The sequence below is a fragment of the Somniosus microcephalus genome, chromosome 13 (assembly GCF_052327205.1).
Source record: "Somniosus microcephalus isolate GS21.2 chromosome 13, FLI_Smic_1.0, whole genome shotgun sequence".
Taxonomy (NCBI): domain Eukaryota; kingdom Metazoa; phylum Chordata; class Chondrichthyes; order Squaliformes; family Somniosidae; genus Somniosus; species Somniosus microcephalus.
In genome coordinates this window covers 172,547,197-172,558,356 of record NC_140999.1, presented here as the reverse complement: position 1 = coordinate 172,558,356, position 11,160 = coordinate 172,547,197, and the positions used below count along the sequence as shown (strand labels likewise).

The window sequence follows — 11,160 nt, the reverse complement described above, 5'->3', positions numbered from 1 at the left end:
ACTTGGTATATGCCTCAGTTGAGGGAGCGCTCAGTGAAGGTGGAGAGAGGGGTTTCCCAGGAGGTCACACTGGAGATGGGTGTCAGGCTCCAAACTTCCACAGCTGTGTTTATGCCTTCTAGAAGTTCCCCCAGACCTGAGACAAAGTCCTGCCACCTGTAATGATGGCTGATCAAATATCCTATTTAATGGTGGAGCTGCAGCTAAGTCAGCAATCCAATTGTGCTCCCGCCAGGTTTCACCGTCGTGTTTCAGAACAGGCATGCTTCACGTCAGAAAAGAGTTAAAATCACCAAGGTCCATCAAAATGGTATTATAGAGGCAATTTAGTGCTTGTTAAGGGTCTTAACGGCCTATCCCGCCTCTTGGAGGTGGGACGGAGATGGAACCAGTAGACACGATTTAATGAAAATTGCTTGGAGGCGGGGTTGGGCCCGCCCGCCAGTTTTTACAATTTTAACCCCCCCCCACACGTCTCCAATCCCACCTCAACGGCCCGAAGAAAATCAAGCCCTATGTGTTCAAGTCCTTAAACCCACAATCTTCTGACTTAAAATGCCTGTGACACAAAATTTTTAGCGACAAAAACTTGGAAAAAAAAACAGCACCCAAGTTGCAGTTTACACAAAGTTATGATTTTATTTTTTACTATTTCCCATAACATTTAAAATAATTTTAATAGATTCTGGTCAAATATCTTTTACATGTGTTTTTAATTGGTAACTGCAGAGTTATAAAATTGTGTTGATGTATAAAAAGGAAATAGAGAAGTACAATTCTAGATAGAAGACAATGCAGTCCTGGGAGAATTTTCAAATCAGTGCAAGTTTATAGCAATGACAGGGATCAGGAACATACAAATCCCCTACCGCAGATATCGCAAAGCAAAGAACTAGAAGATTTATACATGCCTGACTGTCGTACGAGTTACTGTAACTTCCAAGTTACTTGCAATCAATTCTAAAGATGCAACGGGATAGAAATTAATCTTGGGCAGTAATGCAAAGCAGGCAATAGTGAATCGGCAGCCTGCTTTACACTCAGTTTCCTTGGAAAGAGTTTTTTTTAAATATAAAAGAGGGTTAACTTTCTCCTGTCACCCGAGAATGTTAATTTTTGACATTTCATTTGCTTCATTTTCCAGTATTTGGGAGTAGAATTTTTATATATGTATACATCTAAATATCTCCTGATGTGTATAGTATTTCATTAGAGAATATATCCCACTGAGCTAGAAAGGCAAATATACATGGCAGCAATCTGTTATTGGCAAAATAACATTCTTGTTTCTTGTTCTCACTAATGTAACTTGTTCAGCCTAAAAACTACTGTTGACAACATGCATATATTCCTCTGTCCACTATTTTACACAGATATTAACCCATTTATTTTAAATGGGTGTGCACCTCCGTTAAAAAAGCAGACAAAAGTCATGTTGCGATACAAATACATTAAGCATTTGCCCAGTAATATCAGTGACAGTAGCTTCTGGGTCTTGGTTTCAAAATGGAGCCCTGTAATATAAAATCATAGAATCAATACAAGATAGTCATCAAGAAATCAAATAAGGAATTCAGAAGAAACTTCTTTACCCAGAGAGTGGTGAGAATGTGGAACTCACTACCACAGAGAATAGTTGAGGCGACTAGTATAGATGCATTTAAGGGGAGGCTAGATAAGATGAGGGAGAAAGGAAGAGGGTTATGCTGATAGAGTTAGATGAGAAAGGATGGGAGGAGGCTCGAGTGGAGCATAAATGCTGGCATGGACTAGTTTGGCCGAATGGCCAGTTTCTGTGCCGTACATTCTATGTAATCATACAACACAGAAGGAGTCCATTTGGCCCTCTTTGCAAGAGCTATCCAATTAGTCCCACTCCCCTGTTCTTTCCCCATAGCCCTGCAAACTTTTCCTTTTCAAGTATATATCCAATTCCCCTTTTGAAAGTTACTATTGAATACAGTAGTACAAAAAAGTTTGTTGGACTGGCAACGGCAAAAGAGCCTATGATCTTCATCTAAAGATGACTGCCAGTATCAGCTTACCATGCGTTGTTTGTCTTCTTTTCCTAGCAGCCAATACCTTTCCCTGCAATAATGAAAAATGGGTATACTCAGTAAACCCTTGATTACAGGAAGCCAAAAGTGGGTATACTTCTGACTCCAAAAATTAAAGGTGGGTATAGTCCATGTACCATAGTATACCCCCACTACACCCCTTTACAAGAGGAGCAGGAAGCAGTTGAATGAAGGATCACCTTGCATTCATTAACAACTGATGAGGTAGGAATCCTGGTCTCCATGGCCCATCTCTTAAAAGAAGGATGCTTTTGGAGCTTGACAAACTGTTGGGAGTCATGCCTTGGAGCTTTCCCCATGGGGTTGGCTAGCATGAAGGAATCTACAACCTACATACGTGGGGTTCTCATGTATGGGATGAAAACCATCATCTCTCTTGACCCCTCCATGGCCTTTGTTTTAGATCATTCACAATTTCCTCCAGTTAAATATTGAGAAGACAAAAGTCATCGGCCTAGAAATTCAGTTGTTAGCGCCAGTCGCTAGCGCATTAGGAGAAGTGGGGCACCAAGTGGCTAGCGCCCGGCGTGATCTGCGCCTCTCGCGAACTTCACTCAAGATTTAGCGGCGGTGCAAAACCGCAGCGCCCGCAGATCCTGACGTCATTTCATGGTGCAACGCCCTTGGTGCGCCCCGATCAGGAACTTCAGTGGCGCCCCCCTTCTGTGCGCCTGGCGCCCCCAGCGACTGATAGAGGGGAACGGTTCCCAGTCGCTGCGGGGCACGGGGGGCGCTATTTAAAGGGGACTCCTCCTGCATTATAAGTGGCAGCCATTTTGTGCCAATCCTTCTGTGTGAGAGACAGATATTTGGAGAGAGCTTTCTGCTTTGACTCAGCGCTCGCACAGGTACTTCTGGCTTCAGGCCAGAGCTTTGCACTTGGATTTAACTTTCATTGCCATAGCCTTGAGCCACCACATATAATGGGGGCTGCAATGGGTGGAAACGTTGGCTTTCTGCATTGCATTCAAAGGGCTCAGAGACGCCGTGAGAGAGTGCCAGTCATGGCCAGACGGAGAAGGGCCAACAGGCGTCGGCACAGGAGGCCTTACCCACCCAGGGTATACCACCAGCAGTTCTCATATCTGAACATGTCTGAGGAGCAGTGTATTCGGAGGCTGCAATTCAGAAGGGAGGTGGTCACGGAGATCTGCCACCTGCTTCGCAGAGATCTGCAGCCACAGCTGAGGAGCAGGACATCTCTGTCGGTGGCAGTGAAGGTGATGGTGGCTCTCAACTTCTATGCCACCGGCTCCTTCCAATCCACTACTGGGGACATTGCCAACATCTCCCAGTTCGTGGTACATTGCTGCATCCGCCAGGTGACCAATGCCCTTTTCAGAAGGAGACGTCAGTACATCTCCTTCCCCATGACCCTGGACAAGCAGCAAGAGCATGCAATGGGATTTGGAAGAATAGCGGGCTTCCCCATGGTCCAGGGCGCCATTGACTGCACGCATGTGGCTTTGCGGGCACCTCTAGAGAATGCCGAGGATTACCGCAACCGGAAGGGCTACCATTCGCTCAACGTCCAGTTGGTGTGTGACCACAGGCAGCTCATACTAGCTGTCAATGCCCGCTTTCCAGACAGCAGCCACGATGCCTTCATCCTGCGCCAGACTTCTGTGGCAGACATTTTCGAAGCCCAGGCTCACCAGGAGGATGATGGCTTCTCGGGGACAAGGGCTATCCTTTGTGCACCTGGCTGATGACCCCGCTCCGTGCACCCAGCACCCCTGCTGAAGAGCAATATAATGACAGCCATCAAGCTACCAGGAACATCATTGAGCACACAATTGGCATGCTCAAGCAATGGTTCCGCTGTCTGGACCATTCCGGAGGAGCCCTACAGTACTCGCCTGAGCGAGTCTCCCATTTCGTTTAGTGTGCTGCATGCTGCACAACCTGGCTATCCTCAGGACTCGGCTACTGCCAGCAGACATTGGAGGACCACTAGAGGAGGAGGAGGAGGAGGAGCACCAAGATGGGAGGGAGGCACAAAGTGCAAGGGCCGTCCGTCGGCAGCTTATTGCAACTCGGTTCTAGGCCCCCTCTCAGGGAATGGCTTGTGCCAATGAAAGAACATGAATGGAGCCACTCCGCAAACCCTCAGCCGGTCAAGGCAACAAATAGTTCAAAGTGCAAACATGGACAAAGTGAATAAAGACATTGTTTTATTGTGCAAACTCTGTGCCCTTCCCGCATGACAAACTAATTCAGATAAACCCCCCAAAAAAGTCAGAGACATAACTGGCTCTCACAACCTTGAGAAAATGAAAAAAAGTTAAACAAAAATGACCATGTTCCTCGGCCTTCATGTAAAAAACAAACACAACATTCCCGGCCCTCAAAAAGCAAACACAACATTCCCGGCCCTCAAAAAAAAAACAAACACAACAGTCTCGGCCTTCATATGTAAAGAAAACATTCTCGGCCTTCATATATAAACACAACAAGGTGACTCAACCGTGGCTAACAAGGGAAATTAGGGATAGCATAAGATCCAAAGAGAGGACATATAAATTGGCCAGAAAAAACAATAATCCTGAGGATTGGGAGCAGTTTAGGATTCAACAAAAGGAGGACAAAGGGATTAATTAAGAAAGGGAAAATAGAATATGAGAGTAAGCTTGCAGGGAACATAAAAACTGACTGTCAAAGCTTTTATAGATATGTGAAGAGAAAAAGATTGGTGAAGTCAAGCGTAGGTCCCTTGCAGTCAGAATCAGGGGAATTTATAATGGGGAACAAAGAAATGGCAGACCAATTAAATACATACTTCGGTTCTGTCTTCACAAAGGAGGACACAAATAACCTCCCAGAGATGCCAGGAAACGTAGGGTCTGATGAAAGGGTGGAACTGAAAGAAATCAGTATTTGTAGGGAAATGGTGTTAGGAAAATTGATGGGACTGAGGGCCGATAAATCCCCAGGGCCTGATAATCTACATCCCAGGGTACTTAAGGAAGTGGCCCTAGAAATAGTAGATGCATTGCTGGTCATCTTCCAGAACTCGATAGACTCTGGAACAGTACCCATGGATTGGAGGGCAGCTAATGTTACCCCACTATTCAAAAAAGGTGGTAGAGAAAAAGCGGGGAATTATAGACCGGTAAGCCTGACATCGGTAGTGGGGAAAATGCTAGAGTCCATTATAAAAGATGTAATAGCAGAGCACTTGGAAAGCAGTGACAGGATCGGGCAAAGTCAACATGGATTTACAAAAGGTAAATCATGCTTGACTAATCTACTGGAGTTTTTTGAGGATGTAATTGGTAAAATAGATAAGGGAGAACCAGTGGATGTGGTGTATTTGGACTTTCAGAAGACTTTCGATAAGGTCCCACATAAGAGATTAGCATGCAAAATTAAGGCACATGGGATTGGGGGCAAGGTATTGACTTGGATAGAGAACTGGTTGGCAGACAGAAAGCAAAGAGTTGGAATAAATGGGTCATTTTCCGAGTGGCAGGCAGTGACTAGTGGGGTACCGCAAGGATCGGTCTTAAGACCCCAGCTGTTCACAATATATATTAATGATCTGGACGAGGGAATTGGATGTGATATCTCCAAATTTGCAGACGACACAAAGCTGGGTGGGAGGGTATGCTGTGAGGAGGATGTTGTGAAACTCCAGTACGATTTGGACAGGTTGGGTGATTGGGCAGAAACATGGCAAATGCACTATAATGTGGATAAATGTGAGGTTATCCACTTTGGTGGCAAAAACAGGAAGGCAGATTATTATTTGAATGGCAATAGATTGGGAGAAGGGGAAGTGCAAAGAGACCTGGGTGTTCTTGTGCACCAGTCGCTGAAGGTAAGCATGCAGGTGCAGCAGGCGGTTAAGAAGGCAAATGGTATGTTGGCCTTCATAGCAAGAGGGTTCGAGTACAGGAACAAGGATGTCTTGCTGCAGTTGTACAGGGCCTTGGTGAGACCGCACCTTGAGTATTGTGTGCAGTTTTGGTCGCCTTACCCGAGGAAGGACGTTCTTGCCATGGAAGGAGTGCAGCGAAGATTCACCAGGCTGATACCTGGGATGGCAGGAATGACGTATGAGGAGAGATTGTGTCGATTGGGCTTATACTCACTGGAGTTTAGAAGATTGAGAGGGGATCTCATCGAATACTATAAAATTCTGACAGGCCTGGACAGACTAGATGCAGGAAGGATGTTTCTGATGGCCGGGGAGTCCAGAACCAGGGGTCATAGTCTAAGGATAAGGGGTAAGCCATTTAGGACTGAAATGAGGAGGAATTTCTTCACCCAGAGAGTGGTGAACCTGTGGAATTCTCTGCCACAGAGGGCAGTGGAGGCCAGTTCATTAAATATATTCAAGAAAGTGTTGGATATATTTCTTAAGGCTAAAGGGATCAAGGGATATGGGGAGAAGGCAGGGACAGGGTACTGAATTTGGATGATCAGCCATGATCTCATTGAATGACCAGCCAAGATCTCATTGAATGACAGAGCAGGCTCGAAGGGCCAAATGGCCTACTCCTGCTCCTATGTTTCTATGTTTCTACAACATTTGGCCACACCTCCTTTTTCCCCTGCGAGGGTGATCCGCCTCGCTTCTGCAAGTGGCCCCTTCCCGCCCTGCAGTTCCTCCTCAATGGGACCCCAGTGGCTGCAGCAAGGCTGGGAGAAGGCTGCTGAGGGTCAGATGGTGAGACAGCAGATGCCCTTGGGGGACGGCCTGGACCATCTCTGGGCCTGGAGGGCCCAGCTGCTGACTACTCCAACTCTGCTTGGGCGACAGCAGTCTGTCCTACGGGTGGTGGCAGCTGCAGTGGAGGAGTGACAGTGTTGGCTGCAGGAATGCTGCCAACCTGAGAGCACAGGCACTCCCTGGTCGACTGATACACTGGCACTCGCACGGGCCAGCACTGCAGCATGCGCAGAAATCTGCTGAAGCACAGACTGCTGGGCTGCTGCGGTGCGGCGAGGGCCCCGGCGATGCCTGGCTGATCCAGTGAGGTTGGCAGCAGTTAGTGCCCGTGTGGCCCTGATCTGTTTCTGCATCAGACCAGCCAGTGAATGCACGGCACGACTGAGCACTTGGCTGGAAGCCGCCTGTGATGCAGCGAAGTCCTGCAGACTCCTGGCCTGTGCTGCCCCGAATTCCTGAACACTCCTTGCCAGTGACTCTATGGAGTCAGGCATCCTTGCCACTGCAGCCATGAGCTCAGTGTGCCTGCGCTCAGCCTGGGCGCCCATTTCACCAAGGAGCCGCACCTCCTCTGCGCTCACCGTAGCAGGACTGGAGGCCGCACTCACCCTCCAGGGAGAAGGCCGCCGAGCTTCCCCACCCCTCCCACATTGCTGCAGCCCGCTGGGCCCCGGAGCTTCACTCGCCTCAGACCCTTCCCCCCTGCTCCCCTCCAGGGAAGACGTGTCCCCATCGTGGCCATGGGCTACCTCGGCTGAGGGTGGCACTGATGGGCCGGCTTCCTCTTCCTCGAATTCAGAATCACTCAGTGGCAGCTTGAGGGCCCGCCTCCTCACCTGGCGAATCAGCATCTGAAAGCAGGGAGGCACAAGAGTTGCTTTAGAGTGAGGACAGGACGGCAGCGAGGGAGGCACGAGTGCTGCTATGCACTGCATTGGTTCGATAGTGGCAAAGGATGCTGGTGTGAGGCACAAGTGGAAAAAGAGAGGTCAAAAAGGTGATGACCTTACCATTGCTGTCCAGAACAGGGTCAGCATCTCCACTGGCGATGGGGCGAATCAGCCGGCCTGCCATAATCCGCTCCACACGCTGCTCCAGGTCGCTGAGCTCTTTCAGGTCAGGACAGCCTCCCCCGGTCCGTAGCTGCTGCCTGCGATTGTGGGCCAGCTTGCCCTGCAAGAGAAAGGACGGCCTCTTAAGTACAGTGTCAAGCCCTGATCTTGCCTGCACTGCCTCCCATGGTGGAATAGCCCTGACAGTGTCAAGCCCTGATCTTGCCTGCACTGCCTCCCATGGTGGAATAGCCCTGACAGTGTGTAAAGTGCTGGATGTGCAAGTGATTTTCATGAGAGTCCCATAGCTGTTGGATGAGGGCTGGGCATTGGGGCTTTCAGGTCCCTTTGGCCAGAAACTGAGGTGCACATGCAGGGATGAAGAGGATAGTGGAAAGGGTACTCACCCTGACAATCCGAGTGAGGTCATTGAACTTTTTTCTGCACTGCACTGGAGTCCTGGCAACCATGCTGTTGGAGGTAACCCTGTTTGCCACCTCCCACCAGGCTTTTCGATACTCGCTGGGCAGCGGCCTCCTCCCACTGTCAGGGAAGAGGACAGGTCGCCTGCGCTCCACTGCGCCAACCAGTAGCTTCAGGGCACCCTCGCTAAAGCGCTGCGCTCGCTCCCTAGCCTTCTCCATTGTCCTGGGCATTGAACTGTTGAAGCAGCTATGTTCAGGCCTTGCTTCAGGGCTGCAGTGTGCAGGGCATGGCAGCCAAACAAATCGAGCCTCCCCCTTTGAGCTGACCGGCACCAGCGTGTCTGCCTTCAATTAGCAACTTGCCGCACCTGCGCTGCGCCCGCCCTCGGTGTTAACGCCTCGGCTCGCCAGCTTAGCACCTTATGATAGTCGTGCACTGCCTGCTTTAGCGCAGCAGCAACCTCTTGGGGCGATGCAACTCAATTTCGGCGAAGGTGGCGCTAAGTTGCGCCGGTCGCTAAATTTAGCGAACGCCCGGCTGCAGCGCCCCAAACGTGGCGATACTGAATTTCTAGGCCATCATCTTTAATCCCCATCACAAAATCTATACCCTTGCCACTGAATCCATCTACCTCTCTGGACATTCTTTCAGGTTGAACCAGACTGTTTGGAACCTTAACATCCAATTTTACCCCGAGCTGAGCTTCCAACTCCATATCCTCTTCATCACCAAGACTATTTCTACCTCTAATATCACCCAGTTCCACTCCTACCTCAACTGCTGAAACCTTCATCCTCGCCTTTGTCACCTCCAGACGCGACTACTTTACTGCTGTTCTGACAGACCTCCCACCCTCCAAACCCCACCTTCCGTAAACGCCAGTTTATCCAAAACTCTGCTGCCCGTATTCTATCCACACCAAGTCCAGCTCACTTTTCACCCCTGTCCTCGCTGACCTGCATTGGCTCCTGGTCCTCCAATGCCTCAAAATTTAAAACTCAGCCTCATCTTTAAATCTCTGTGACCTTTCTCCTTCCACTTTTGTAGCACAGCCTAGCAAGTCTTAACACCCAATTAATATGGGCATTCTTCGAAATGGATGCAGCCTAGCAGGAAACTGATGCAGAAGTTATTACATCAATTCCATGTCACTAGCACCCCTTTTATCTATTCATGATGATGCCCCAGGATCTGCTGTACACAGGGCATTAGGGACAGGGAAATAAAAATCAGCCTTGCGATGTTTGTGGCAAACTAAACTATTGTTAAATGGAAGCCATAAATTCAAAGCCCCATTTAACCTCTTTCTGGCTGAATATAGATAGGCGATTTGGAAACAGAATTTTTTAAACAGTTTTCTTACTTTAAAAAGATCAAGAGCAAACATTAGATTATGACAATTAATGATATGTATCTTTAAGGTGATAAAATTAAGTATCACTACATTCATTTTATTGTGGTTTTGAACTGGTTGAATTCAATATTAAAAGCATGTGTGGTTATGTAAACATTGGTTTTATAGTGCGTGTTTTATAGAAATTAACTTCTATCCAATTTGCACAGTAGCATTTATACACTAGACAGTTACCCTTAGGGGTAAGCTAGGAACACTGAAAACAAAATGTGACCTGTGTTGCTTTGATTTTGAAACACATTTCAATTGAATTAAATAATATTTTTCTGCTTCAGAAACACCGATTCAAAACATCTTCAAACGGTTTCCCTCTCCTAATGTTTCTTATTTATTTAATCAACAAATACCTTGTATGCAATGGTTGCTATGCACAACTATGAACCCAGATTAGATGCACTTTTTAAATTTAAACCCCAATCGAATCAGTTTTATACTCATGTACTGTGTCTGGAGGGAGGCTTCCAGTGGACGACATCACTAACAGCTTGTTTAGAATTATAGAAAGTGAGAATTCCTCAAGAATCCTGCTGTACTTTCACCTTATAAAAAAATAAGCATAATACAATCATAATACAAGAAAATAGCAATGAGAAAGAGTTCACTATTACCTTTAGTAACTGTGGAGTATTATACACAAAGGCAACTACAAGTGATACTCTTGCAGTGAAGTGACCTCAATTGCAATGGCAAAGCTCCATTGACAAAAGTGAATTACATTTTAAAGAAACTAAGTGTCCTGGAACCATTTTAAAGACCTATACAAAAATAGCAGAGGTTGTAACTTTGGACTGCCTGGACTAGAATCCTGTCCGTTTAAATTCACTGCAGACACTTGAGTGAACCATCCAAAGCAGTGGCCTCAAGTTCAATACCAGGACATATATCATTGCCTAATTAAGTTTCCTAGTACATTTTAAATTTCAGATATCATATTTGATTAAATACTGCAGTCACAATTTAACAATAGCAACTGAATAAATTATTTTATATAAATGATTAAAATAATTGGGAGATCTGTTGACATTCATCTTCACTTAATTGTACTAATTTCAAGGAATTAAAATGTCAAAAATATTTTCCCATTGCTACATTGTTTCACTTGATGGCATCACTGCCCTTCCATTATTCTGGATGGTGATGACATTACATTCCCAACTTAAGGAAAAAGCACTTTAACAGTTTACTCACAAGCAGAATCCGAGCATAATATTCACTACCACTGTGTTATGAAAAAAGCCAACTTGTGACTTTACACCCAAGATATGACATGGTTCATTTTGCCCAGTGCATTCTGGGTATAAGTCCAGTGACATCATGAATCTAATCATATGCAGTTCTCCCGCATTATTTCTCTTGAAGAAAGTACATTTTTTTTAGTAAAATGAGAACATTTTAATCAAAACTGCTTCATCATTTTTTTATGTTGTAAATAATTCTCTGAAGGGTTGCTTTCTGTTGGGATTGTTGTACTCAATACTTCAATATTGTACCAATAAAAAGTTTCCAGGTGGCACC

At 46.5% G+C, this 11,160-nt stretch overlaps 1 long non-coding RNA gene across 1 annotated transcript; it reads right to left on the bottom strand.

Annotated features, from left to right (window-relative positions):
* Window positions 1-624: 624 nt before the first annotated feature.
* LOC147108774 (uncharacterized) lies at window positions 625-8,025 on the bottom strand. Its single transcript, XR_015080733.1, has 3 exons — window positions 7,764-8,025; window positions 2,046-2,088; window positions 625-1,514 (listed from the first exon to the last, which is right to left on the bottom strand). It is a non-coding gene; the product is annotated as an uncharacterized LOC147108774 (long non-coding RNA).
* Window positions 8,026-11,160: the final 3,135 nt, after the last annotated feature.